Below are 26,509 nucleotides of genomic sequence, written 5' to 3'. Positions count from 1 at the left end.
CTTGATAAGAAGCATTGTTTACTGGGGGATCTTTTCTGCAAGAACAGGATAGGGAGGGAAACTTGTGGTTAAGCCATTCAAGGTCCTCCTGATTTTACCAGAACTCAAGGCACCACATAACAGTGAGTCTGAATTTTAGGTTTTACAGCATAGCCTGTTTCTGAAAGGACAGAGAGATGAAGCTGAGACAGGAGACCAGATGCCTCTGGGATTTCTGATTTTGGAGAATGGATAGGTGATGGTACACTTCCCTGAGATAAAGGATTCAGAAGGTGCATATTTTAAAGAGATCATCATGTGTTCACTTTGGGCATGTTGAGTTGAAGAGATGGATTATGAAAAGTCTGTGGGTTACATTGGAGATGGAAGGTCAGGGAAGTTTCACTCTCCACCTTCTGGGATTCTTTCCCTTTACACACTCCTTAGTCAATGATCTTTGTTTTAAGCCATGAAGTTGTGGGGTATTTCTTTATGCAGCAAAAGCTAACTGATACATGCAGATTGGAAAGTGAGATGAGAGTCAAAGTTTCCAGTGAATGAGAGGACTGGCCCTGGGGGTGGAAATAAAGGAGATAAAGCAGGTGCAGAAGATGAATTTAATTTCCTTCCTTCCTATATTTCTAGACAGCCAGCTTATTAACAAAGGTTTCTGGTGGGAAAAAAATTTATTGTCTTTCTATCAACTGGGTCTTTTGAAAGGCGTATTTAACAAAAGTTAGGAGCTCTGTGCAGGAAGGTAGTATGGCTTTTAGAATTGTTTAAAGGCTGAGGTTCTGGGGTCAGGAAGAGTTGCATTTGAATCTAGGCTCTGTTCCTCTCTTATGAGCTATGTGACATGGCATCAGTTACTTAACCTCTCTGAGATTTGCCTCTTTTCATCAGTAAAATGGGGATCATGATAGTACCTCTTAGGTTGTCATAAGGATGAAACCAAAATGCTTGACTTCAAGCCTGGCTTGTTATTTGTCTCTCCTCTGAATTAACCTCATTTATGATATGAAGAAAAGCCAGGCTCCCCTCTCTGACCTTGGTTCTTTATCTATAAAATGAGAAGTTTCATCAGAGGATCTCTAAGTCCTATTATATCACTAACATTCTATGAAAGCAAAGTATAGGGAAAATACCCTTTAGGATTCAAAACTTATAAGGCAAAAACATTCAGTTAATTTTTAAAGGCATTTAAATAACTGTACTGCAGCTGTACAGGAAATTTTCATTGTTTTCTTGATTTTTTCCCCTTTAAAAAATATCAGAGAGCCACTTGTCAGTACCAAGATAAAGCATATCGCATCTAAGTTACATCCCGCTGACAGTCTGTTTTGTAGCATGGCTAAATATCATGCCTCGATAGTATTTATCAACTCCAAAGAGTGACTTTTCTCACTGTAACTACTGTAACGTGGCACAGTAAGCTTGCCTAGCAAATGGACCACTGTGTGATGGTTCGCTGCTAAGCCCTTCTGATAATTTATTGGCTCTTCCTTGCTATCTTAACAGATGCCTCATGTATTCAGATATGGCCAAGCCTACAGTCTTGGATTCTGAGGTTATTTTCTTCCCAGTTGTCCCAGCAAAGCAGACAGTGCATCACAGGCACAATGTTTACGGTTCTGTTCTCAGCCCTGTTCTCACCTCCCCGTCCGTAAGGTGGGCCAGATTGTAACATCTTCCTTCTTTGTCCCCCATGAATAATATTAGAAACCAGAAACAACACATGTGCTTGTTCATGTTCCTATTGGAAATAAGTCAAGTGCTGGCTGGACCAAGGGCAAGAAGGCCCTTGGGTGATCTACAGAGAAAAGGTCGGAAAATGTAAAATGAATATACTAGATATATATTGCTGCATAACAAACTACCTTAGACTTACAGGCTCAGAACAACACACATTTATTATTTCACAGTTGCTGTGGGTCATAAATTGGGCATAACTTAGCTGGCTCCTCTGCTTTACAATTTCTCATGAGGTTGCAATCACAGTGTTGGCCCTGGCTGGGGTCTTATCTGAAGGCTCGACCGGGGAAGAATCTACTGCCAAGCTTGCTCACAAGACTGTTGGTAGGATTCAGTTCCTTGAGGGTTTTGGGACTGAGGGCCTTAATTTCTTACTGGCTGCTGGCCAGAGTGCCACCCTCATTTCCTCACCAGGTGGGCCTCACCAACATGGCAGGTTGCTTCCTCCAAGCCGGAAGGGAGAGAGTCTACAAGCATGATGGAAGCTATCACCTTCTCGAACCTAGTCACAGAAGTGCCTTCCCATCACCTTTGCCATACCCTACTAGTTAGAAGCAAGTCAAGGAGAGGGAATTTCACAACGTGTGACTACCAGGAGGCAGAGATCATCAAGGGCCATCTTAGAGTCTGCCTGCCACAATGAACATCAAAGCTGGGATGCCATGCATGCTTAAGCAGTGGGGACGGTGGGGCCCAGACATCGCTCTGCTCCTCCAGCCACATGCCCTGAAGCAGCACTGTGGTTACCCCAGAAAAGGAATCCCCTTTTGCAATTTATCTAAGCTGTTTTACACTAAAGCACTACGTGTATTAAAAGTAGTCATCAGTCAAAAACGCCTATGACCTGGGGAGATGGGCAGCTCCGTAAGTAGAAGAGGGAGGGCATGTGATAAACTTGAAAGTTCATGCTCCAGGTGAAGACACTCAGATTCTTCCTTCCACCTCCACAGCCTACCTCCCCAGTGACCCGTCACAGTATCTTCCAAACATCTCAGATATGTGGGCCAAACACAGCCCAGGTTTCCAAATAAGACCCTATTTTATAGCTTTCTGCACCCAAGTTCCAGGCTTTTCCTTCTGGGAAGGGAGATGGTGGCACAGTCTCTGTGATCTTACTCTCACTTCCAGTGCCTCAGAACCAGCCACAGAGTAACGGGATGCAGGCTGCCCTCTCTGAAAGGTGGGTCTTAGATTGCCAACTGCACTCTACCCCAGGATTATCTTACCAACGTTACAGCCACCCTTCATACCCTAGTTCCTTGTGCTGTATTCATTCGGTAAGAGATTGTCGAGCACCTACTCTGTGCCAGGCCCTGTGTGAGGCAGTGATATGAGGATGTAAACAAGATTCTTGGCCTGGAGAAGGAAGATGTGAAAAATCAATGCGGCGTATTGTCCTCTGTGCATAATCTCATTCTGACCTGGCAGGGTCAGGACATGAAGGGGTGAAGTCAGCAAAAGGTTCAGAGAAGAAGAGATGTTTTGTTTGAGCCACGTCTTTAAAAGATAATTAGGTAAGTGTTAAGTGAAAATTAGTGCAGGCCAGAGGGGATCCGAAAAAGGCAAAGAGGGTCATCTCAGTGACCAGACCTTGAAGACAGAGCAAAGAGCCTGATGCCACCAGGAGTCTGCAGCCCCATCCCTGAGGGCCTCCTGGGCTGTATTAACAAGTCTGCACTCGACCCTGAGGGCAATGAGATGTCCCTGAAGAGCTCTGACAGAGACCAGGGGCATGAGAAGAATGGCTGTTTAGAGAGCTCACTATGGCCTCAGTGGGAGCCAGGATTAGAGGGAGTCAAGATCAAGCTGTGGACCAGGAGTGAGCTTCCTCAGTGATCCAGTGGGGACAGGGGAAAGGTACGGATGGGAGAGATGTCAAGGGGCAGAGTTGGCAGGGTGGCGACTGATGAGAAGTTTGCCTGAATCGGGGCAGGAGGAATAGGGATGGTGCAGAGGCAGCAAGAAAAGGAATTACTGCCAAAATCTCAGAACCATTCAGAAGGAAGGAGAGTGCAGAGAGCAGCTGGGTAGATGGTAGCACCAGTCTCCAGAATCATTAGTACAGAACCTGAAGAAGCTTTGAACAGAAAGACGCTGAGGTTAATTTTGTGCACGTGGAACGCACTATTCCCATGGCTCATTCCAGCCGGGACGAACAGTGCACAGGTGTATGCATGAGTCTGGAGCTCAGGGTGGAGGTCTTCACAACTTCCTTAAAATCATAATCTTCTCCCCAAGAGAGGATGGTTTTCGTCTTGCCCACCCAAAAGCTCATGGAATCTTAGTTAATGAAAAAAGTGACAAAAATGAATGTTTGAATTTTGTCTTCACTATCTCAGCAAATGGACATGATGTCTCTCTCACTCACTTGTGAGCCTAGCAGGTGTGATGTCATTTCCAAACCACTAGGAGGATGAAGTTGCTCCTGAAGCATGAGGTGCCTGTCAAGTTCAGACTTAGAGGAAGGGATAGCCCAACTTGAAGGGACTAGCTTCGCTGTTCCGTGTCGTGAATGTGTGTGTGTGTGTGTGTGTGTGTGTGTGCGCGCGCGCGCGCGTGTGATCTGTAAGCCTCAGAATTCTTCCTTCCCAATCACCGTACTTGGCTGGGATCCTGGGAAAGTTCACACACAAAACTACAAAATATAATTGCTCTTGTACATTTTGTGTATCTCATCTTTGCTTTCATGACAAGTGTGGTTGCTTCTTCACCAAAATCTTCCCCCACAGCCTTTTTCAAATCTCAACCTTCTAGCCCGCCATTATTCATGTTCAAAGAACATTTATTGACCATCTGCTACACGCCAGGAACCCAGGTAGGCAACTGTGTGTTAAAAAAACGGAAGGTCCCTATTAAAATGAAGATGCTACCTTGGAGATGGAGCAAATTCAACTAAAGGTACCCCTGGGTATTTTACCAACCTGGGGAGTCTGACCCCTGCAGGACCTCAGTTACTGGAAAGCAAAGACTACAAGGAAGGTGATGAAGAAGGGCCCAGGCTATGGGTGGGGGAGTTAGGGTCTGCTCTGGGTCCTCTTATTTACCCTGTGTAACTGAGTAGATCACTTTCCTCTGCTTGGTATTGGTTTTCCCATCTGTAAAATAAGGCAGTAGGACTAGATCTGAGATCATTTTAGTTTTGACAAAGGTAAACTAGAGGAATCAGGAGAAGTCCAGAGTGCAGAGGAAACCCTGTTGGGGAGACAGCAAGTTTTTGGAAAAATGGTTGGCAAAGGAGCTAGTTACTCAAAGGACGTTGAAAAAGATCAATTATAACTGTCCTCACTGTTTTATCTACTAATCATCTTTGGTGAAAGCGTTAGTTCATTTATTCGTGCATTCATTCATCACCGGAAGCCAATCCTGGGCCAAAGTCTATGCCAGGCATTGGAAATAGATACGTATTACTGGTCCTTCCTTTTTTTTTTTTTTTTTGTGGTACGCGGGCTTCTCACTGTTGTGGCCTCTCCCGTTGCGGAGCACAGGCTCCGGACGCGTAGGCTCAGCGGCCATGGCTTACGGGTCCAGCCGCTCCACGGCATGTGGGATCTTCCTGGACCGAGGCACGAACCCGTGTCGCCTGCATCGGCAGGCGGACTCGCAACCACAGCGCCACCAGGGAAGCCCTGGTCCTTCCTTTTAATAACTCGCAGTCTATGGGGAGCAGAGCTGTGAAGAGACCACGGCAGTAGCGGGTGGTAAGTGCTAATGGCGTTTGTACAAAGCGTAGCGGAAGCAAAGAGGTCTCATGTGGCAGGCGGGGCTCTCCGCAGAGGTGCGTCTCCATTCATCCAATTCATCTTCCTCTAGTCTTTGCTCTAGAACAGGTACCAGTCCTGCCCTCAGCACTCCTATGGTGAACCAGATAAACAAGGTCCATACTCTGCCGTGGGAAACCTTACATCAGAGCTTGAAAGAAAAGGTAGAGATGTATCTATTGAACAAGGACAAGAAAGACATTCCAGTACAGAGGAAACGGCAGAGACCAAGGCTCATGGTTTGAAAGAGATGGAGAGGCTTAGAAACCAGCAACGGACCTGCTACCCCGTCCCCCAGCAAAGCAGCATTCTGAGCAGTGAGAAGAAGCAAAGCTTAGGGAGGGGGTAGGTGCCCTGCTGCCCCATGGTCCACCTGCGCTGAGAAGGGGGACAAATGGGAAGGCCTAATCAGATTTACGTGTTTTGGAAAACTCTTTCCTGCAACTGTGTGGAGACTAGTTTGGGGAAGAAGAAGACTGGGAACAGAGAAGTTTTACAGTAATTTAAGAAGGTGGATGTTGGGAGAAAGACGCTACTAGATCCCCTTTACTCTGCCTCCCTTGCCTGGACCTTTTCCTTGCATATGCTATCATTTCGACATGCCACATTCAGACAGCTCTCTCTAAAGGACCTCACCCATAATGCATCTGCCATGGTAATGACACACCTCCCTTCCCATCATCCTAAAATTCTGCATAGAAATGTCCAGGGTGTAACAATTTTGAAATTTAAGGGCAAAGAGATTTTGAATGATACAAACTAAAATCAATCCAAGAAAGAACACAATCAGATAAACTATTTCCAGGGACCTTCTTTGGAACTTTCAGACAGCACTACATGCAGATTATTGCCATTGAGAAGATGTAAGAGATTTTAACATCTCCCAACATATATTCGGGAATATGTAATGGACTCCTTGGTGTTCATTTGAAATTCTGCTTCGGAATAAATCACCAGAAAGAAGTTATTTTATATTCCTTTTACTGCAAATGCCTCATAGTGGAATCTGCGGAGCCACAGGCCTGCCTGCTAAATCTCCTCTCCGGATATATGCAAAAGCTTCCCAGCGTGCATTCATTTATCAGACATTGACATTGAAAACCGAGCAAATTTAAGGTAAATCCAAAATGCTATTCCCAGTGGAGCTGAGATGCTCCAGCGGTATCCCCTCAGGCTCCTTGTTTTTTCGTCCATCATAATGTCCCCTAGTCATCTGAAAAGGCCAGTCCCAGAGGTTTCCTTTTAACCAGAAAAATGACCATCTGTGAACTTCAGTTTTCATTTCTTATATAAAGACAGAGTAACTCCAGCAGTGATGGGACATTTTAGGCAAAGGCACTGAAGTCCTCACTTCATTTTTCTGTACCTAGTCCAGAGAACTCGAGGGATATCTTTTCTCAAAATCCCCACTTCCCCCGCATGTAATTATTTCTCCAGTAAAATGTGCATTTTGATTTGATTCACGTGTAATACTTCCACAATGTAAATACATTCTAAAAGAGAGTTAGGTCTTTTCAGTGCTTCCCACCTTAATCTGAATTATTTTAATCTAGAATTCCCTACTACCTACCTAAAGTTGCCTACTCAGAGACTGACAGTTTAAATTGGAGAGACAAGTATGACATTCATATGAGTAAGAGAATTTCTACAGTGACCCACACTTTGCCATGGCTTCATGAAATGAAAGGTATGTTCCTAAAAGAATTTTTACAAAGATCAACTTTCAAACTCAGAGCCTGGTGCATGGGGTCAGGCGGGTCAGGAAACACTGCTATGGTACTCACAAAGTTTATAGTAATTACGTACTGATAATAATCACTCCTATTTTTACTCTGCTTTTCAATATACAGTGTTCTCACAAAGATCATCTCATGAACACTTCTCCAAAGAGAACTCTTGCCACTGTCCCCCAGTCTTTCCCCCACGTTAGAGAGATATTATTGTAGAAATTTCTCAACTAAAAAGATTCACAAACCCTAGAACTCAGTTCTTCGTCTTGGTATTTGTCACGACAAAACGAGGCTAGCAACTCCTGCTTTGCCAATTATTAATAAAATCATCTCATTTAGCCTTATTTTTTTAAACTATAAAATATGCTCATAACTGTAGATTATGATTATTTAAAAGTTTAGAACATGCCCCAAAGCACATGGTGCCTTTCGGCTCACGCATCTCCCTCTTTCTGGAATGGAATTTTCCCCTTTCCCATGTGACAAAATTATATTCATCTTCAAAGTCACTGTTTCAGTGAAATGCTTTCTGCATCCCCACCCATATGCTTTAATCACTTCCTGCTTGGTGATCCCCAGGTAACTTTATTCGTGCTACAGTTATCACACGGCTAGTTGCACATGTCCTTATCTTCTTAACAGACTGTGAACCACAAGAGGGCAAGAACTGTGTCTTACTCCACTCTGTCATACTTAGAAGAGTTAAATTAAGCTAAATTAAGTACAGTGGAAGGGAAGGAAATTTATTCACTAAAATTTTCAACTCACCCTTCGGATCATGTTTTCCATGGGAACATATACCCCTAGTATGTTGTTCACTTGGAGGAGTCCAGTCACCCTTTGCCTGTTTAATGGCTGCTTCTCCTTGTCGCGTCTGTCCTGGAAAGCCTGAATTCCCTCTAACGCCATGAGTCTGAAACTTCAGTCTGCTTAAACATCTCCCAGGAGTACTAAATTCATATTTCTAGGAAGAGTGTGATGGAGAGAGAATTCTGCATTTTTAATTAACTCCTTAGTAGTCAGAAGTCATATCAGAAGTCATAGCGTTGCACTTGGGAAAAGGGAGTCCTGGTCAGATGAAGAGAGATCTCACACCTCCTCCCATGAGGCTCCAGAGGCCCGTACCCTCCACGGCTCGTCACCCAGCCAGCACCCGCCATGCTCTAGGCCTCCCTAGAAAGTGCTGCACCCTGCAAGACTTTTCAAACAGCCAAGAGGGGAGGCCAACTAAAAAGAGCTTTGATTGAAGGGAGAATGACCTTGGTTCCAGTACAGGCTCCACTAATGACTGTCTATTGACATTGGCTCCGTCCTGGAGGATGAAATTTGGGGATACATTCCAGGTGGTAGTTGTGTAGATAAGAGAAAATGCTTATAATAGTTCCTGGCGCATAATAAGTGCTCAATAAGAGAGAGCTTGTTATTCTTTTTTTCTTACTGTGGTAAAATACACATAATATAAAATTTACCATTTTAATCCATTTTAAATGCACAGGTCTAGGCATTAAGTACAGTCCCATTGTTATGCAACAAGCAGCATATCCTTCTCCAGAACTTTTTATCCTTCCCATGTGAAACTCTGTACCCCTTAAACATTAACTCCCCATTCCTCCATCCATTGTGATTTTGATTTGCATTTCCCTGATGAATGGTAATGTTGAGCATCTCTTCATGTGCTTATTGGCCATTTGTATATCTTTTGGGGAAATGTCTCTTCAAGTCCTTTGCCCATTTTTCATTAGGTTTTTTGTCGTTGTTGGCTTTGATCTGAAGGAATTACAGAGAAAACGTTATTATTAATAAGAGATATTATGGATTTATTCCAGATGGTATTTTGTCTAAGAATTATTCCTTTCTTTACCTTTTCATATTTACTATTTTCCACTTCATTTTTCCCTTTGTCTTATCAATTTGTCGATTTCTTAGCTTGCTACATGTTAGTTCTATAGGTGATCAGCATCTTCCTAATAATATTTTGCTATATCAGAAACATACAAATGAGCGGGTTCTTTTTTTCTCTGAATAACCTCTTCTATTTTCTTATTCTGATTTGAGAATCTCCCTAGGGTTTGTCGTGAAGACCTAATGGCGCAACCCTCTGCCTTTGATTTCAAATGCAAGTCTTATGAATATATAATGACTGGAATCTCAGGATGATTACTCTTATTTCTAAGCGTATCACCTCTCATAGCACGTAGGAGGCAAGCAAAAAGCTCTTCACTGTAGAAAAAAATATACAGGAGTTAAATATACTTTGTTAGAAGCGTATGTCACACTTGGGGAGAGGTTTGGGTAGAAAGGAGACAAAAATAATCATGCTTTTTCATATAAGATATAGTTATGTAATATAATACAATTAATATATAGTTTAAATGAAATATTAGTATGCTCCTTATTCTACTATATGTAATAAGCCATCGTTTTTATGAGTAGTACTTTTGGCACTCAAATGTTTCTTTATTGATTTTTACCTGAGCGGAAACCCAGTGTAGATTAAGGAGTTAGCCAGGTTGGTTTTTGAAAGGCCATGCATTTCACCATGACATGAACTGCTGCCACCCAAAGCAGGAAAGTTCAGAAATCCTCTTGGAGTCGGTAAGGAGCAAAGGGAAACCACAGCCTCCGCCAGAAATGAGAGGGATCTTGGATGCGGAAGAGACAGGGCTGGAATCTCAGTCACGGTAGGTGCACCACGCCCTGCTCACACCACTACTGTCCTCTCAGAGGGCAGAGATTCAGCCCAAGGTAAGGGTGGGAGCGGCCCACAGCTCCCATGCTCTGGACAGAACTTGGGGACTCATCTGTAACCAAGCTCTAGGTGACCTTAAAGGCTCTGGAGCACAGTAGAGACCTGGAAGAGCCTGCCCTGGGAGGAGAACTTTATAAGGGTCAGGGTTTTCACCTGGTCTGCCCTTTGTCATCAGTCTGGGACCAGACTAATCTGCCCTCCACCTCCAGCATGGACTAGAGAGCGCCTGAGTTACCTGGAGTGCTGTTTTTCCAGGTTGTGGTCCAGGGACTAGCTACTCCAGAATCCAGGAGGGGAGGGGAATGTAAATTTAGAATGCAGATTCCTAGGTCCTGCCCCAGACCTACTGCAGCGGAATATCTGAGTACGACTCCAAAGAGGAGCCACTGTAACCGGCTCCTGCAGCGATTCTCACATCCTCTAAGACTTGAGAATGGCCGGTCTAGATCTAGATCTGTTAATATTATACACGTCAGAACGACACACTAATGTATTCACGGACATTCCCAAGGTCAGCAGTTTTCCCTATGATGACAGGGATTTAAAGTTAAAATGAAACTTTGATTGTCCAGTTATTTGTAGAGCAGATATTAAATGGGACTTTTCTTTGGTTTTGAGTCTCTGCTGAAGTTCCAATGTTGGAAAAAAAAAATAGATGACAAACACCCACACGTTTTAAAGAGAAGACTTGGGCTATCCTTGTAGGTCCTGCCAAGAGACAGCAAAATCAGTTCTATACCCCTCACCTTGTCTCCTTGTCTTGCACTTACACCTTATACCAGAAAAAAAAAAAAAAAAAAGATGAGAGGTTGATCTGAGACAAAGTTTCTTGGAAGAGAATTGTCAACCAAGAGCGCTGTGGCATTATGCCTCTCCTTCCCATGGGGGAGTTTCTCCCCACCCCTGTCTGAAAGCTGAAAGAGGCAAAGCTTCAGTGGATTTACTTTTTGACATTAGGGTCACCCCAGAGTTAGATGTTTGCTGAGCTGCAGAACTTTACAGCTTCATCCTGAGCTACTATTGGAGAGGAACTTGGTAAAAAGCATTCTTGGGCTTCTGACCCCTGAAGCTAGGTGGAGTACAGAGTCTGGTGCCTGAGTCTCTCCTAGAAAAGTCTGGAGGTGAGAGGTTGACTGGAGCTGCCCTGCAGACAGAGATTGGAGCGGGAATGTCTTCGGTGGGAACAATCTGCACTTTCACTGGAGGAGGGGTAAGGGGACAGATTTTCCAATGCCCAAGTTGTACCATCTTGAAAAGACCTCACCAAGAGGACTTCCTGGAGGAGCCAGGAGCCCCCAGAAGACAAAGGCTTTGTGGGTAAACCACTGGAGAAGCAGCTGCGGGGAAATGTAAGAAGTCTGCCTGTGAGCACATTGCCTGGATGGGGGAATAGCCGTGAGGGAGGATGGGGTGGATAGTTGAGTATCCCCATGGCCGCTGAGCCTGCGGGTCCGGAGTCTGTGCTCCGCAACGGGAGAGGCCACAACAGTGAGAGGCCCGTGTACCGCAAAAGAACAAACAAACAAAAAAAAAACCTGTTGTCACCAGAAGCCCATGTGTGGTTCTTGCCAACAATGCCTGAATGGACAGTAAACCTGAATATTTTATATGTGTCAGCATAGGACATCTGGCCAGGCTCTGACCTTGGACACCTAACAACACATTTCAAAGAGCAATGGATCACATTACTGACCACTCACCTGCAGAAATATTGCTTTTCTAATCCTGACCCTTCATAGTAGACATCACAATTTTTTTTACATCGCAAAATAGCACCTGGAGAAACCAGGACAAGGAGTAGGGAGAGGAAGGTAAACAATTTTCTCTCTAAGTCTCATGAGCTCCATTGCTAACTGAATATTTACGCCTTTCCAACAGAGACCAAGAAGAAAGTTGCCTCAGTCCTGGAACGGGGTTTCTGTGAAATCAGTGGCTAAGGCAAGGAGTTCTCAATCCATAGCAATGATGCTTGAGATGCTGAGGCCAATAGACCAGAAGAACACATGAGTGAATGAATGGATACTAACAAGAATACTAGGGAACTAGGATCCCCAACACCAGACCGGGAGAGTTGATAAATCCAAGGCAACCAGAGATGAAACTGAAGTAGGAAAAAGAGTCAGGAGCCTGGATCCAGGGAGATGCCAGGGGAACTGGCTTGGTGGTCTTGAGCAATTAATTGTCCAAGCAACTCTTGAAGTTTGCAGTTTCTTTTTCACAAGTGCAAGGGAAGGATGCGTGGGTGGGTTTGCTGGGCTTAAAGGACCAGAAGTAGACAGGCAGCCCTCTCGTCTCCCATCCATCATCGATTCTGGGGCGGCCTAATGGAGACAGATGGACACCACAGTCCCGGGTTTTCTGCTACAGCACACAACCGTGTAACGCAAATTTGCTCATATGCAATTGGTAAATTGGGAACGAGAGCAAGATAGTGCAGAAATCACTAGTCACAGCAATCTTTTCCCAGCATGGCAATATCTTGTGCTACAAAAAAAGAAAACACAGCTTTTGAACAGAAAATACACTGCACAGCTGTGTGCAGAGAGCCGTAGAAAAATCCAGTACTCAACACGACACCCACACCCACTTTCTCTACTAAGTGTGGCTTCACCACGTGGCCTGTAGTGCAATTGCTCCCTGCACGATTCTGCCTGATCTACGTGTACTGTATTCTTGTCTCCTGAAAGAGGCAGCCCTGCCCCTTCCTAATACCCCTTCCGTGAGGTCCTTCCACCTTTTTTTAGAGTACAGTTCTGCCTTTCCTGTAGTATTTCCTTATTTATTAGAAATTAAACCTGGTTTTTGTTCTTGTGTTTTAATGTGCCAGTCTCTTTATTATGATGCTTAGGGTTTTTCCTGGTGGTACGGTAGGTAACAAGGCTGAGTGACCTGCCCGTGCTGTGCAGTGCAGTTTCGCAGAACGGGAGGTGTTTTAGGATTACGTGTATCCCCTTACAGCAGAATTGCTTTGGCTTCCTGCCTGCAGGAGTCCGGCAGAGGAACATCTGAAGAGCCAGGGTCCCTGAGGCCACTCCAGTTGCATCTCAGGGCTTACTGGGTGAAACCACCCAGGAACCCAGCCTTTCATCCTAACTCTTTTAGCCCCTCCCTATCAATGCCTTTTCTGGGGCTGGCCTGGAAGAGCTTTCCAGACTGAGATGTCAAACTGTGCTCCTAGCTCCTCCAAAAGGCCCCAAGAGTGCCTCCTAGGGACCAGAAAAGGAACAAGAATGACAGGCAGAAGTCCAGGGTCCCCCACTCGTGACACACCTACGGGAGCTCCACTTTCCTCTGCTTCTTGTATCAGGGCTCCCCAGACAGTGGAATTTGGTACATTTTTTTTAAATGATTGCTCCGATGGCATCTAACTTGTTGTACAGATGAGGACATTGAGACACCCAGCTGGTTGGTGACTGAGCTGGGGAGGTAGAAAAACCCCACTGTTCCAGCTCCTGCTTTGCCTGGTTTGTTTCTCTTTGCCTTTATTTTCAAAGACCAAACCGAAGCAGAGCGTTTATATGACTCACCCAAGTTTGCATACTGTTAAAGGCATCAACATGACCAGGGCATCAACTAGTTCCTGAATGCTATTTCCTGAACAGAATCCCTAATCCATGGGAAAGAAACTGCAGGAACCCTTGGTACTTTTAAATGATGCTGAGGCTGTGGCCAGACTGCTGAAAGGAAAGGCAGTTACAACAAAAGCCATTGTTTATTCCTCCACCCCCTTTTTTGTCAGTGTCTTCCAAAGCCCTCAAAATGTTCAAGGCTCCTTACAATAGGCCCTGTCAATGCGGTTTCTATAGTGACTTCTGATTCTGAAAAAAGGCATGTTTAGTTGAGATTGGAGATATATTGTAGACATCGAACTAATATTCCACTGAAGATTGTTAAGGCAGGTAGCTACCTGCAAGCTATTTTTTTCTTTTTTTTTTTTTTGTCAAAAGAAACATATTTCTAAAAAAGAGCTTTATTCCTGGCTGATCATATACAATTATAAAAACGTGTAAGCTGGAGCAGTTTTTTGAGGCCTTCGACTACAATTCCCTCATTTTACACAGGAGGAAACGGAGGCCCAAAGAGGTTAAATTACTTACACCCTAACCCACGGTGCTAACTGGCAAGGCTGGGACTCACGTCTGATTTCCAAACCAACGCTCTTTCACTCTACCTTTCTCCCCTTAATCAGCAGATGCCTTTCTATGTGAGTCTATTTCTGTTTTGTAAATAAGTTAGAGAAAACAAACTTATGGTTACCAAGGGGGAAGAGGGGAAGGGGTAAATTAGGAGTTTGGGATTAAAATACGCACACTACCGTATATAAAATAGACAAGGACCTACTGTATAGCACAAGGAACTATATTCAATATCTTGTAATAACCTATAATGGAAGAGAACGTAAAAAAGGAATACGTGTATTTATATTATGTACAACTGAATCACTTTGCTGTACATCTGAAACTAACACAACATTGTAAATCAACAGGAATAAAGACGCAGACGTAGAGAATGGACTTGAGGACATGGGGAGGGGGAAGGGTAAGCTGGGAAGAAGCGAGAGAGTGGCATGGACTTATATATACACTACCAAACGTAAAATAGATAGCTAGTGGGAAGCAGCCGCATAGCACAGGGAGATCAGCTCGGTGCTTTGTGACCACCTAGAGGGGTGGGATAGGGAGGGTGGGAGGGAGACGCAAGAGGGAGGAGATATGGGGATATATGTATACGTATAGCTGATTCACTTTGTCATACAGCAGAAACTCACACACCATTGTAAAGCAATTATACTCCAATAAAGATGTTAAAAAAACACAAAACTATATTTCAATAAAATGTTTTTAAAAAACAGATGCCTTCATTGAAACCATAAGGAACAAAAATATTTTGTGTGGAAATTTATCCCTCAAACATCAACAGTTTTCTCAATAACCATCTAGGCTTCTTTTACCCAAAATCAACCTTAAACAAAGATAAGCAACCACCTTTAAAAGTGGAGGAAAAAGCACAAAACATAAACCCCAGAGTTCAATAAAATGACGGATGGTCCAGGGCGACAAGGTAACTTAATTATTAACTGTAACATTAAACAAGCAGTCAACAAAGATTAATCTTCTAGTCTGTATGCAAAGTACACAGATAACTCATTAGTTTGCTAATTCCTCTTTTTTTTCTGGCATCCTGAATAAATGACCCTCTTTTTTAAAAAAAAATGAGTGATCTTGCTTGTGTGGGAGGGCCCCAGCAAAACTGGGGTGAGCATTATTTCCTGAAGCCTGTCCAAGGTGAGCAGAGTTGGTGCGAATTCAGTCAGAAGGAACCTTGATACACGAGTTGTTTTCCCAACACCGCCATGTTTATGATAATCTCCTTAATTACACAGGGTTGCTTTGCAATTATTTTCATCCCAATATCAGCAATCCTATAACTGGCCTTTCATCTTGAATTTTAGCTACTAGAAATAAAAGTACTTCACTTTTAAAAAGCCATGAATGTATCCATGGGGAAGGAAAATCATTCTAAGGCGAGGTCTGACTTGTGGGTTTTTCTCTTTGCTGGGAAAAACAAAACAAAACCAGGCTGGTTTCTGAGGGTTACAATATGGGAGAGACATAAAGTGCTTTGATTATAAATAATGAGGTAGCTGGGGAAACTTAAACCCCGGGATCTAGCAGACTTCACCAGCCTGGGATTTTACAAAAGGCAAGGCTGGATGGTTTTGTTTTAAAATAGTGTTTATGTTATCAGAGGGATATGAGAAAGTGAAACTGACCCCACTTTCCTAATACCTAGCCCCACGCCTCATCGGTAGCCACTAGGAACAGCACATAAAGAAATTAGCACATTTATACAAATCTCAATATCCCCCCTTCCTCTTTGCTTTTATTAGTGTTAAAAGGTAAACTGAGGCACATGAAAATGTTGGAGAGTTTGAGCAAACATGCGTCCAAACAGGGCAGCACCAAACCAGAAGCGATTAGGATCACTCCAATGACGGGAGCTGGGGAAGAGATTTTTATAGAGGAGACGCTGAAGCAAAGCAAGGAAATGATTTGATTGGCTACAGCTCTCTCAGTTGCTTATTTAGGAGAGCCTCGGCTGTTTGTGATTGGTTGTCCTTCAGTTTCACTTCCTCAGATTCCAGCGCGTGGACTCTGGATTGAGTTTTGATTCGCTCTGTAAACTACGAGGCACTAGACCCGCCCCCACGTAAGGGCCCCCTGTTTAAAGACTTTAACACCAGGTAAGTGGTATCTATACTTTGCCAAGGTTTTTGATAGGTAAACCCTCCTCTAACTTCTGTTAAGTCTTCCGTACTGAGTCTATAAGTTAATTCAAAAATAGAAACAAAGTAATACAATTAGACCTATAAGGAAAACAAAGTCTTGTGTTGTACAAAAGAGAATTTTCCAAGCAACGAAGTCTAATGAAACCTCTTTTCATTTCTTTGTGACTTTTTTCATTCACTCAGGCTGTGCCCTAATGCCCTCTTTTTTATATCCTATATCATCCTCTTTCACGGATTCCTTTTTTCCTCTGCTAAAATATCTCCTAAAGCAATTTTTTTTCTGTGTAGAATATGTGAGAAGTAAACTCTGATATAATATATGTCTAGAAGTGTTTTATTTTGGCTGCAACCTGACTAATGGTTCATCTAGATAGAATTTTAGATTCAAACCATCTTCTCTCAGAATTTTAAAAACAATGCTCTATATTTATTGCCCCTAAAGCTGCTAATAAAAACAATCTATGTTTCTTTGTTGATAACACGTATTTTGCTCTCTTAGAGCCCAAGAGATTCTCTTTCTAGCCTAGGATTTGTGAAATATATTTTTTTCATTAATCCAGGATTTATCTTTTCCGATTAGTCCATCTCGGCCCTCAGTGCACTGTTCCAGGTGAAGATTCAACTTCTCAGCTCAGAAAATGATCCTCCTATTTTTTCTCTGATTGCTTCATCTCCTGCACTATTTTTGTTTTCCCCTTCTAGAATTGCAGTTGGATGGATGTTGAACACCTGGACTTATCCTTCATGTTTCTTTATTTGCTTCTCCTGTTTTCGACCTCTGTCTGTTTACTCAACGTCCTAGACTTTATCTTTGTGATCAGTTAGTTGTGTTGATGTTATCATTTAAGCCACCCATTGGTTTAAATTTTGAATTCAGCATCATATTTTTTAATTTCCCATATCTAGTTTTTATTTGCTAACTGCTCACTTTTTTATATTGACCTTTCGGGATTATATTGATACAATATGCTCTCAAATTTTAAAATAATAAATCGTGTTTTAAGTGTTTTAAAGTGTCTTGTGCATCCTGAATTTGCTCTGTTGTTCATCTTGGTCTTTTTTCATGCTGTTGGGTTTGCCTCAAATCTGATTATCCTTAGTTTTCCAATTATACTTATGAATGAAAGATAATATGGGCTCACTGTGTGTACTGTTATAGTTTTCCTGGGCAGCTGTATACATCTTTTATGCCAGTAATCCGCCCCCTTTGAGCAGTACCGTGTTTAAATGCCCATTATAACAACTTAAGCCCCACCATCCTACTTGCTGGCAATGTGTCTCCTGGCTATTTCAGAGCTTTCTGCAGAGACTCTTGCATGTGTCCAGGCACAGATCTTTCTGGTCTGTCTGCTCCAGCCTCTTCATCATGCCCATATGCTTCTGCTTCTGCTTCTGCTGCTAGAATTCTCTCTGCCCCTCCCTTGGGTCCCCGTCTGGAGCAGGGCACCAAGTGGGAGTGTGTCCTCAGTAAACCATTGGCCAATGCAACCTCATCATAACATAAAAGTACAAATGAATGTGTGGCCACAGCATCTATCTAATCTCCCAAGCCATCTCCAGATAATCCCAGCCTGGAAATATATCCAGGTTGTTTCTACTGAAACAATCAGAAGAATTAAAACAGACTTGTGGTTGCCAAGGGGGAGGGGATGTGGACGAGGGATGGACTGGGAGTTTGGGATTAGCAGATGCAAACTATTATATAGAGAGTGGATAAACAGCAAGGTCCTACTGCATAGCACAGGGAACTCTATTCAATATCCTGTGATAAACCATAATGGAACAGAATATGAAAAAGAATATATATGTATTTGTATAGGTGGATCACTTTGCTGTACAGTAGAGACTAACACAACATTGTAAATCAACTATACTTCAGTAAAATAAATTTTTAAAAATCTATGTATAATGTGTAAGTCAGCACATACAAAACTACACCAAAAATAAATGTGAGACACCCTCACCAAAATAAACACTGAGCAGGAAAAACCACAGCAGAATTATGGAATCTTTCAGGTGAGAGGCTGAAGGCTTTCTGTCCTCTTCCTGTCAAGATAAATAAAATCCCACTGGTACAAACTGACCCAATGCCCACCGAAATCTTACTTGGATATTTTTATCCTTGAGTTTCGGGGGAATAAGAATGGAGAAGTAAAGACACAGAAATTGCAATTACAGTTGGATTTATCAGTGAACTGGAGATTAGAGTATCTTCATATCTAAGCCAGTTTTCTCTACCTTCCCTATAAGGGCCAATGTGGGGCAGGACAAAGAAAGACTCTGCCTCAGGTGACATATCGGTCCATTCCGCACAAAACAGGAGGGAGGAGGAATATGGAGACAGCAGCTCAGCTCGTCTTAAAGCCATCTGAGACCACACCAGGACTCAGTGATACTGGCCATCAACTTGATGAGGCCAGTGCGTCCACGTTCTTTCTTTGCTCTCATCTTTACCAAGACCTTTGGGGCAGATGCAAAGTTGTGATTGGGGCAGTGGGTGGGCGGGGAGGGACATGCTGGAGAGAGACAAGGAAAGAAGAAAAGACAGTACCTGAGTGAAACCTGCTACGAAAGATCTGATCTTTGATGAGAAATGGATTCCAAGGGCACTGACAGGCCAGGGCCACAACCAGTGTCCAAGGAGCGTGGGCAGCCCTGCAGATGAGGAAGGAGAGTTCTGCTGGGGAGAATATCTTCCAGAGAAACTAGGAATGCAATTCCAAGAGACTATCGGCAAATACGTCTTAATGCTATGGGCAAAGAACCATAATTAAATATTATGAAACACATAAACTAACTTCTGAGAAAAAGCTACTAGCAATAGACAAACCCTAATACAGAGCAGGCTTAGCACTAAAAACAAAAAAAAGGAAAGAACAGAAAAGGTAACAAAACAACAGGCAGGGGACTTCCCTGGTGGCACAGTGGTTAAGAATCCGCCTGCCAATGCAGGGGACACGGGTTCGAGCCCTGGTCCGGGAAGATCCCACTTGCCGCGGAGCAACTAAGCCCGTACGCCACAACTACTGAGCCCGTGCACCTAGAGCCCGTGTTCCGCAACAAGGGAAGCCACCGCAATGAGAAGCCCGCGCACCGCAACAAAGAGTAGCCCCCGCTCACCACAACTAGAGAAAGCCCAGACGCAGCAACGAAGACCCAACGCAGCCAAAAGTAAATAAATTTATTTAAAAAAAAAAAAAACAGGCATAGAGGTGGTGGCTGAGCAAGCCCCCTTCTCTGGGGGTTCACGTGGTATACATGGGGCAGGGAGGGGAGGACATTTCTCTTTGAAGCTGGGAATCTTATGCCCAGGAGGAAACTGTGGTTAAAAGAAATTAAATGACTTCACAACAGTTGGTCTGCTAATGGGTGTCAGAAATCTGAAACCTGATCAGTTTCATTCAAAATGCGATCTCGCATTCTCCATGCAACATCCGACATAAATAGTATGCAGAGAAAGAATGGCAAGATATTCCTCTAGAAGCTCAACTGTGATTTACGTGTAAAGTATTAAGAACACCAGACTCTATGCTGCTGCCCTGGCCACCGCCTGGCCACACAACCTACACAAGACAGGAAAATCCCCACACTTAACACTCAGATTACAAAGTAATTGCACCCAAATAACCATCTTTAACGTTTCAATACAACTGTAAGCAATGCAATTGTGATTTTATCTGCATTATATGAACAAAGAAATTAAGGTCCATAGCATTTAAATGTGCTACCCTATTAACTCTGAGACCCTTTTCCAGGCAATCATCACTTCTCAAGCCACTGGAGTGAAGTAGAGATTAAGAAATTGCTGTTCAGTGGAAGCTTCTCAGCTTAGCATAACCAAGAAAGCAGAGCAGCCTCTAGACAAAACCTTCCAGGTCTCGCCTTCCACTGTCAATGGCAGGTATCGTGACACCTACCGCAGTGGGCTCACCATTGCCCTAACACCTCTAGCCCCTATTTTAAGTAGACATGGTTTCTCTTCCTCACTGTAGGTACAGAGCATCCCATAATAATGTGAGGGGAGAAGTCTAGGAGTCCTGCAAGGATTGGGTGTAACTGTTGGGTGCCCTGAGGACCACAACCTTGCCATGGACCTTCCACGCTGCCCTGGCTTGGCCATGAGCTGGTAGTTCCCATACGAGCTGTTGGACCCTGACAGTTGGGTTTCTTGTTTTGTACATGTGGCGTCTGCTCCCCTTTCTGACTTGTCATCCATCCAGTTTCGACATCTCTGCTTCTGTTGTCTGTTTTATCACTTATCTTTTCCGCTCTCTATTTCAGAAAGACTCGAAAAGTCATTCTTTAAATATTTTAATTATTCTCTCATTGCCTACTGTGTACAACTTTTCTTCAGTATTCCAAAGCACCCAAGAGCACATCTCTGAAAAGCAGAACCAGGACCTGAATTAAAAACTTTGACTCTAGGTCCTGTGGACTTTCCTCCCCCCACCCCTCAATGCTGCCTCCTGGTTTCCATTTCTCCATCTGCAAGGTTTAGGATGAGACTAAACCAGGGAATCTTACCCTGAGGTCCAGAGGCTGAAGAAAGATTCTTCAATGGGCTTCATGGAAAACGGTTCTCAGTGCCTTCCCACACACAGCATTCTGTTGTGAGGATATACGTGAATTTTCCTGGGAAACAGTTTCTGTGACATTTAAAGTAGGTCGGAGATTCCCACAAGGTTAAGAATCACTTTCAAAGATTATGTCAACATTCTATAAGCCAATGTAAAATGCTGAAATGGTCTAGATTAAAGTTAGCTGTATTGTGCATCGTAGGATTGGGAAGGACACTGGCAGATATCTGGCTTAGTAATTAAAAAGAAAAAAATCAGGAGACTCTTTGGCTCAAATGAAATCTTAGTCTAATACACGCTGGAGGGTGGGCCTGCCCTTCAGCCTCTGGTCCCTCTACAGTAACAGGGCATCGCCCCACAGAACGCGTGTGCCGGGAACTGAGTCTGCAATCTCTGATCAAGCTCCATCCTCTGGAGGGCATGAATCCCTCCTTCCACACCGCCAGCTGCTGCTCAAAACTCCAGTAAAAGGTAACTTGCTGCCTTAGAGATCTGATTGCTAGAAAGACCTCGCTGATACTGAAAAAAGACGTGCTTCCCTGATGCTGCCAGCAATTGTCCCTGGTTCCATCTGCTGGACAGAGTTGTCAACCCTGCTCTGCTCACCAGCTGGTCAGGTTTGAGGCAGGGCTCACTTCCACCAGGGTTTTCTTTCTCTGCCTTCAACACGGTGCCTTCTGCAGCCCTCCAGAGACAGGGCACTGTCTCGGAACCTGTTCTGAATGGTCAAGGCTGCTCCTGATGAAGGGTGCCCAGAACTGAACACAGTACTTGGGGAAAGTCTAAAACTCCCTGGAAGGGCTAGAATCCTCACCCTTCCCACACACATACCTCCATGCCACAACTTACCACCTTGCAATAAATATCTGCCTGTGTTGACTCCCTCACCCTATGGGAAGCTCATCAAGAGAGGGAGAAATCCTCGATTGATTTCAATATCTCCAGCCCCTAGACCAGTCAGTCTAAATATGTATAACCGTCTCCTATGTGCCAGGCATTTTTATAGACACTGGATACTCACCCACAAACAAGACTGACAAAATATTTGCTCTCCAGGAATTTACATTCTAAAAGGGATGGGGAATGAGTGGAGAAGGGCAGTATTTGTCACATAGGAAGCATCCAATAAAACATTCATGGACGGAGTAAATGGCCATGTGAAAGGCAGGGAAGACTCATACCCCACTTAGCAGCTGGCTACATTCTCCATGACAATCCATGCATCTGTGGAAATTCCAAATGGCCTGTGTTTGCCTAAAGGCCTGAGAGGGCTCTTGGAGAGCCACAAGCATCCTTTCCCCCAGAGCAGTGCAGGGAGGGTGCACAGCAGGTCAATTCCAGCAGGACATTTACATGAGGTCCTCTGCCAGCTTCAAAAAGCATTTGCTCCTTCAAGCATGGCTACTCCCAGGAAGAACGGGGGAGCTCTTTATAGCAATTACTGATCGTCACCTAAGTGGGCAAAGGAAGCTGGAAGCTTCAAACACATCTCTCCTGGCCTTCAGCCCTGGGCTTTCTTGCAGATGCGCTTTTCAGGAATGAGATGGGTGAGCAGACGGGTGGTTTGCTGACCGGCTCAAAATACTTCCCAGAGCCCAGAAAGCAGGGTGATTGCTATTCATCCCACTCCCACAGATGACTGTGCTCAACTGAGAGACTTTACACTCAATTGTCATAACGACAGGTTATCTGATTGTGGAGATTTTCTGATGGTTTCGTCTTAGGACTTGGTCTCCTATTTTCAGTCACAGATTGTTATCAGACTGTGGACTAGCATCTGCAGCTCATTCTTGCTTATTCTGGCCTCTGCTTTCTCTACTTAACCTTTAAATTGCAAACATAATATCCACAGAGAAAAGAGGAAAGACCCTCTACCGGTTTGCAGATGGGCTGCAATGGCCACTGCAGTTGGCGAGATTGCTATTTCTCTCAGACTAGTTGGAAACCTTTCCAGCAGCTTCTCAGATATTCCAGACCCTAAACCACTGAATATCAAATTATCTTGCAAACCCCTTACTTTACCATATAGAAACTGAGGCCCAGAAAGAGGAGATGATTTTTCCAAAAGTTTCTCAGAGAATTGAAGCAAAAACCAAGATGACTTGGCCGCCCCACCTAGAACTGTTTTTTTTCCCATTGTTTGGAAATAGCCAGCCGTCCCTAAGGGACCCTGAGTCCCAGTTCCCATGAGGAAATGTGGAATGTCAGAGCTGGAGTCCAAACCTTCTACTGACACACAGCGAAACTGAGAACCAGAGGATGGAAGGGATGACACAGTCTGGTCAGGCCCTGCCCAAGCACAGAGCAGGGGCTCACCTCATGGCAGCTAAGTCTGAATCTAAAGGGGGAAATGATTTCCATTTATGCTGAAAGTGTGGTTAGAGATATGGTCCTTTTCTTTGGGATCTCAAGCCCAATAATGAATGGTAAAGACCTAGCTTCTACTACTGTGAAAACACAGAGCCGGGACCTCAGAGCAAAGCTACCCTCTTCTCTGGATACACCAAGCCCAGCAAAAGGAACTCCAAGGTGGGTCTCCTTACTGGTTTTATGACGGTTGAAGCACACTGCATTTCCTCCTTACTCATCCTTGGCATAAGCCTATTAGCATATTCACCAGGCTCTCGCCCTCCAAACTTTGGAGCGAATGCGTAAGTTATCACATGAATCGCTCTACAGCAGAGCTTCCAGTCATGGTCCTAACCAGACTCTCAATGGCTCACCAAAACCTTCAGAGTGAAGGGCTTCCAGATGCGCTTGTAACAAGCCTTACTATGCTTGTATCAAAGAGACACTTTATTTCCTTAATTCCACACATGAGGAGAGCTGAAAGAGCTACTAGCAATATAATTTCTTAGCAATTTAATGTATATTTTCACGTTAGAGTCTAGAAACATTCTTCAGTGGCAAATAATGAGTGTATCTGCTATAAAATTAGCTACTGTTCCTAAGAGCTACAGAATTCCACTGCAACATCAACCTAGAGAAGGCATAGAATTACAGAATCTAATTATTTAGAAGAAAATACTCAGGGTAATCGAGATTTATTAATGCATCCCCCTATCCCCCAGTAATCAGTGTGGTTCCTTACACATAGTAAATGCTCAAGGTATCTTCGTGTAATTATTCATTCATTAATTAGTTAATTAATTAATGATCCTCAACTCCATTTAACATCTTTGGAAACTGCGCCTCCAACATGGGGTGTGATTTCCCCAAACGCACAAAATGTCAAAGTCGGAATTTAAACCTAGGTGTTCAGATTCTTAGGAATTTACTTTTCTTACTCACTATGTCTCTCATATAATCCCTTCTACTTTCTTAAATTAATATTTCAAATATCCCGAGAGTAGCCTCAAAGTGAGCTATTTTCTTTTTTCTTAATTTTTTCCGGCTTTAATGAGATACAATTAACATGCAACATTATGTAATAGACACAAGATGTTCAACATGATGTCTTGATACATGTGTATATTGCAAAATGATTACCACAATAAGGTTAGTTAACATGTCCATTACCTCACATGGCACGCTTTTTTGTGTATATGGTAAGAAATTTTAAGATCTACTCAACTTTCAAGTATACAGTACTGTGTTATTAACTATAGTCACTATGAGGTGACATTCCAGATCTTACCTGTCTTATAACTGGATGTAAACTATTTTCAAATACAGTTTGAGAAGGCACTGTGTGTGCTCCTTTGCAAGCACAGCAAACAGCTGTAGAAGCCGTTTTACCAAGTCCCAAGGGGGCAGCCTTGCTGCTCTACAAATCTCCTATTTCTCCAGGCAGCGGTGAGGGTGAATTATCGATTCATTCAACTAAAAAAAGTTTCTAATCCCCTGCTATAAATCACATAGAGTGCAAGTGCTTCAGATACAGTATCTCATTTGATTCTCACCGCAACTCTGCAAACTCAGTATCATTCTCTCCATTGCACCATTGACAAAACTGGGCTCCACGCACCAGATCCCACAGCTAGTCACTGACAGAGCCAGGACTTGAACCCAGGTCTGGGTGACTTTCGGAGATACGAGTTCACCTTCTATGAAGTTATGGAAGAAGAGTGAAACCCTGCCCCGCCTGGGGGGACTCTTACTCTAGCAGGGAATATGGCAGGTAAGAGGTGATTACAGCACCGCATGGTAGAGGCTCTAAGATGGAGGTAAGACGGAGCAGGGTGTGACTTGGAGGACAGGGTGGCACACCTAGCCGAGGCTGGGTGGTGGAGGGTGAGGGGCGCAGGATCAGGGAAGGTCTTCCTAGGAAGGTGACACCTGACTTCGGTTTCCTACATGAAAAAAAAGGAAGAGAAAAGAGATTGCTCCTTTAATTACCGTCCTGGTGAATATGCAAACGCAGTTCTAGAATACAATGTCTTTGAGTCCTCATTAACTTTATCAAGCAGGGAGAGTTTTAGAAGCTTTGTTTCTATAGTACTTGAAGAAGCAACTCCTCTTCTTCCTGCCTAACGTCCCTGAGGGCTTGCAGAAAGGAAGTTTATTTTTGACTGTTGTCTACTGTACCGGGAAGGACTCAGCTTCAACCTAGCTAAGAAAGAATGCTCCACCTACAGTCTGCAGGTCACCATCTTGAGTTCAATTCTATGTCAGACAGATTTGTACCATTTTGTGTCCAGCAGCAAATTTGAGTTCTATTCCCCAGTTTGCCTACTGGCAGAGAACAGAGGAAAGGAAATAGGGAGGAAAATGTTTCCCATTTGGCCATGGAGTAGAGCAGATGTGGCCGGGGGTGATCCAGAGATGGCACAAGCCATACCACTTTCTCTAGTCCTTTCCTGCCTGAAAGCCTCTTGGTACAGCCAAAGCCGTGTTCTACTACTCCCCACCCTCCCACCATCGCCAACCCCCATGGGACTTTGCAGGTGGAGCGATCTGTCTCTTGGTCGTCCCTTGGAAAGGCATGATGGACTTGTTCTCCCACGTCTAAATTATACTAGTAATGCAAATCTAAGCTTGAGATCAGCACGAACTTCCAAGTGTTACACACTGAGGGATCACATCGGCCAAGTGCAAGGAACCCTGATCTTGTATTCTATCCAGCTCATTAAACTAGGGATTTACATTGTCCCAAAGATTGATGTTTATTTGTTTAATATAAGAACTCTGAAAACCTCATTAGACAGGATGAATCTTCCTTTTATCGAACATTTCCTCTATGATAGACATTATAGTAAGTCTTGACATTGTTCATTATATTTAATCCTCAGAGCCGCCCTAGGAGGTTATCATTAGTCCCATTTTACAGATGGCGTTAAGTCATTAGGTAACTGACCTTGAGGCAGGTAGAGAGTTGCATTTGTGTTAAACTCCTCTCAGGGATGCTTTTGAACCTAGATTGTCCGACAGTGAAACCCTTGCTCTTTTTTTTTTTAAACAATCTGGCCGTCTGCCTGAATTCCCACACATCTTAGATGTCCACGGAAGCAAGTTGGGAGAAGACCCTCTTCATTGCACTGGTGGCAGACTTGAAATTACTAATTAAACATTTTTATTCTCGGTCTTCTTTAAGTTCAGGTGGTAGAACAACTCCTTTTCACCCTCTCTGCCCCTCAGAAAGGACCCTTCCTCCCTCAGGCATCCCCCCTAAGCCTAGCCCAGGGCACCCCACCGGCTTCCTGCCTTGTTCCAGGAAACTGGCACCCCAACAGCAG

Source organism: Delphinus delphis, chromosome 12 (genome assembly GCF_949987515.2).
Source record: "Delphinus delphis chromosome 12, mDelDel1.2, whole genome shotgun sequence".
NCBI classification, from domain to species: Eukaryota; Metazoa; Chordata; class Mammalia; order Artiodactyla; family Delphinidae; genus Delphinus; species Delphinus delphis.
This window is presented reverse-complemented; position numbering follows the sequence as displayed.